Here is a 4441-nt window from a genome sequence, read left to right as displayed (position 1 = left end):
CTCCTCTCACTCTAGCAGTTGAGCTGTCTCACTCTAGCCCCAACATTCCGTCCCATACACACCCATTATAAACTCTGAAACGGCTGAAAAAACATCATGAAACTTAAACTGGAACTGAAGAAAAAGTATAACAGATATTGAAAAGATAAATACAAGTTGAATAGTTGAATGTCTTGTCTTCGTTTTAAAGTTTGAATGGTGGTTCTACGTCAATGTATGTAAAATTAGATACAGTTTAAAGAGGAGTAATTTGAAGGAGAATTTGAAGGGTCTCCCCATTGAAATACATGGGAAATCTTTGTTGAAAAAAGTTGAATAAAATTACAAATATAAATTTTAAAAATGAGAAAAATAGAAGCAGTCATGTCCAAAAGAAGAGGAATCTAACGGTGTTTGAATGGTTTTTCTAAGTTGAATGGTTTTGAAGGAGATAGAGTACAAAAAACGTACGGAAGAATAAAATAGAATAAAGATTACAACAACAATACTGTGAATGCTTTTACAAGCATTCACACTAATAAAGATTAGAAGAACAATACTGTGAATGCTTTTACAAGCATTCACACTAACTAGAAAATGCATTTTCTGAAGAAACTGCAGTGTGAATGCTTGAATCTGAATGTATGCACTGAAATGAATTAATTGCTGAATTTTAAGTTAAAAATAAAAATGTTGAATGAGCCTGAAAATACAGAGTTTTTAACCTGAAAACAAAAGTGCAGAACTTTTGAAAGCTGATGTTCACACAAAAGAAGTTGGAAAATAGCTGAAAAGTTTTTAAATTAAAATTTGGAAAACCTAAGAAATGAGAACAGAAAATTTAGAGTCAGAAAACATCTGAATGAATATTAAAAGTTCATATTCTTTGAATCACTGAATGACTAAAGTGTGATCCCTCCACTTGGATCCACGCACTTTTAAAGGTTTACATCTCTGAGCTTTGAAAGACATGCTGTTGGAAAGAGAACAACGATGGCTTCGTTTTGAGGGTAAAATGATGGCTGTACAGCAAACACTGTGGACACAGCAGCAGTTGAAAGAGAAGTGTTTAAGATGAATATTGGCACAGTGAGAGAGAGCTCGTTAGGCAGGCAGGCAGGTGTGAGCCTGGTTGCTATAGTGACTGCACCCACTGGCTCCATACACACGCGCACAGACATGCACCTCACTTTTGCTGCTTAAAATGAACAGAAAAGTCAGGTCGAAACAAATCGCTCCCAAATGAAAAGTACAGGTCCTATTGACAAAATTCTTTCACCGTGAGCGACAGCAATGTCCAGTCTACCTAATTCTCAGTTTTCATGCTTGTGGAGTTTATTATATGGACGTGGTGACAGTGTGAAGACAGCCTGTACTTCTGGTTTTCAAACGAACCTTCTGAGCCATTTTAACATTAGAGTCTATGGAGGAGTTGGAGGGAGGAGGCTGTGCATTGGTGACATTTATGAAAGAACCATAACACCTAGTACAATAGTAAACACATTGGATGAAAGAGGACAGCGATGGCTACGTTTTGAGGGTAAAATCAGACCTGTAGACCAAACACCGTGGACACAGCAGCAGTTTTAAAAAATATTTTCAGATTAATTTTTTTGCTCCTCTCACTCTAGCAGTTGAGCTGTCTCACTCTAGCCCCAACATTCCGTCCCATACACACCCATTATAAACTCTGAAACGGCTGAAAAAACATCATGAAACTTAAACTGGAACTGAAGAAAAAGTATAACAGATATTGAAAAGATAAATACAAGTTGAATAGTTGAATGTCTTGTCTTCGTTTTAAAGTTTGAATGGTGGCTCTATGTCAACGTATGTTGAAGTAGATACAGTTTGAAAATGAGTAAGTTGAATGAGGATTTGAAGGGTCTCCCCATTGAAATACATGGGAAATTTTTGTTGAAAAAGTTGAATAAAATTAAAAATATAAATGTTAAAAATGAGAAAAGTAGAAGCAGTCATGTCCTAAAGAAGAGGAATCTAACGGTGTTTGAATGGTTTTTCTAAGTTGAACGGTTTTGAAGGAGATACAGTACAAAAAACGTACGGAATATATAATAAAATATAATAACTAGAAAGTGCATTTTCTGAAGAAACTGCAGTGTGAATGCTTGAATCTGAATGTATGCACTGAAATGAATTAATTGCTGAATATTAAGCCAAAAATGTTGAATGAGCTGGAAAATACAGAGTTTGTAACCTGAAAACAACAGTGCAGAACTTTTGAAAGCTTATGTTCACACAGAAGAAGCTGGAAAATAGCTGAAAATGTTTTAAATGTAAATTAGAAAAACCTAAGTAATGAGAAAATAAAATTAGAGTCAGAAAATATCTGAATGAATATTAAAAGTTCATATTCTTTGAATCACTGAATGACTAGAATGTGATCCCTCCACTTGGATCCACACAGTTTAAAAAGTTTAAATCTCTGAGCTTTGAAAGACACTGTGTTGTAAAGAGAACAACGATGGCTTCGTTTTGAGGGTAAAATGATGGCTGTAGAGCAAACACTGTGGACACAGCAGTGGTTGAAAGAGAAGTGTTTAAGATGAATCTTGGCACAGTGAGAGACAGAGCTTGTTAGGCAGGCAGGTGTGAGCCTGGTTGCTATAGTGACTGCACCCAATGGCTCAGTACACACGCACACAGACATGCACCTCACTTTTGCTGCTTAAAATGAACAGAAAAGTCAGGTCGAAACAAATCGCTCCCAAATGAAAAGTACAGATCCTATTGACAAAAATTCTTTCACCGTGAGCGACAGCAATGTCCAGTCTACTGAATTCTCAGTTTTCATGCCTGTGGAGTTTATTATATGGACATGGTGACAGTGTAAAGACAGCCTGTACTTCTGGTTTTCAAACGAACCTTCTGAGCCATTTTAACATTAGAGTCTATGGAGGAGTTGGAGGGAGGAGGCTGTGTATTGGTGACATTTATGAAAGAACCATAACACCTAGTACAATAGTAAACACATTGGATGAAAGAGGACAGCGATGGCTACATTTTGAGGGTAAAATCATACCTGTAGAGCAAACACCGTGGACACAGCAGCAGTTTTAAAAAATATTTTCAGATTAATTTTTTTGCTCCTCTCACTCTAGCAGTTGAGCTGTCTCACTCTAGCCCCAACATTCCGTCCCATACACACCCATTATAAACTCTGAAACGGCTGAAAAAACATCATGAAACTTAAACTGGAACTGAAGAAAAAGTATAATAGATATTGAAAAGATAAATACAAGTTGAATAGTTGAATGTCTTGTCTTCATTTAAAGTTGAATGGTGGCTCTACGTCAATGTATGTGAAGTAGATACAGTTTAAAGAGCAGTGAGTTGAATGAGAATTTGAAGGTCTCTCCATTGAAATACATGGAAACTTTTGTTGAAAAAAGTTGAATAAAATTAAAAATATAAATGTTATAAATGAGAAAAATACAGCAGTCATGTCCAAAGAAGAGGAATCTAACGGTGTTTGAATGGTTTTCTAAGTTGAACGGTTTTGAAGGAGATAGATGCACAAAAACGTACGGAATATGATATAATAATAATAATAACTAGAAAGTGCATTTTCTGAAGAAACTGCAGTGTGAATGCTTGAATCTGAATGTATGCACTGAAATGAATTAATTGCTGAATATTAAGCCAAAAAATGTTGAATGAGCTGGAAAATACAGAGTTTGTAACCTGAAAACAAAAGTGCAGAACCTTTGAAAGCTTATGTTCACACAGAAGAAGTTGGAAAATAGCTGAAAATGTTTTAAATGTAAAGTAGAAAAACCTAAGTAATGAGAAAAGAAAATTAGAGTCAGAAAATATCTGAATGAATATTAAAAGTTCATATTCTTTGAATCACTGAATGACTAGAATGTGATCCCTCCACTTGGATCCACACAGTTTAAAAAGTTTACATCTCTGAGCTTTGAAGACATGTTGGAAAGAGAAGAACGATGGCTTCGTTTTGAGGTAAAATGATGGCTGTAGAGCAAACACTGTGGACACAGCAGGTTGAAAGAGAAGTGTTTAAGATGATCTTGGCACAGTGAGAGACAGAGCTCGTTAGGCAGGCAGGTGTGAGCCTGGTTGCTATAGTGACTGCACCAATGGCTCATACACACGCACACAGACATGCACCTCACTTTTGCTGCTTAAAATGAACAGAAAAGTCAGGTCGAAACAAATCGCTCCCAAATGAAAAGTACAGGTCCTATTGACAAATTCTTTCACCGTGAGGCAGCAATGTCAGTCTACCTAATTCTCAGTTTCATGCCTGTGGAGTTTATATGACGGTGACAGTGTAAAGACAGCCTGTCTTCTGTTTTCAAACGAACCTTCTGAGCCATTTAACATTAGAGTCTATGGAGGAGTTGGAGGGAGGAGGCTGTGCTTTGGTGACATTTATGAAAGAACCATAACACCTAGTACAATAGTAAACACATGGATG

This window comes from Oreochromis niloticus, unplaced genomic scaffold (assembly GCF_001858045.2).
Source record: "Oreochromis niloticus isolate F11D_XX unplaced genomic scaffold, O_niloticus_UMD_NMBU tig00000797_pilon, whole genome shotgun sequence".
In the NCBI taxonomy this organism is placed as follows: Eukaryota; Metazoa; Chordata; class Actinopteri; order Cichliformes; family Cichlidae; genus Oreochromis; species Oreochromis niloticus.
This window is presented reverse-complemented; position numbering follows the sequence as displayed.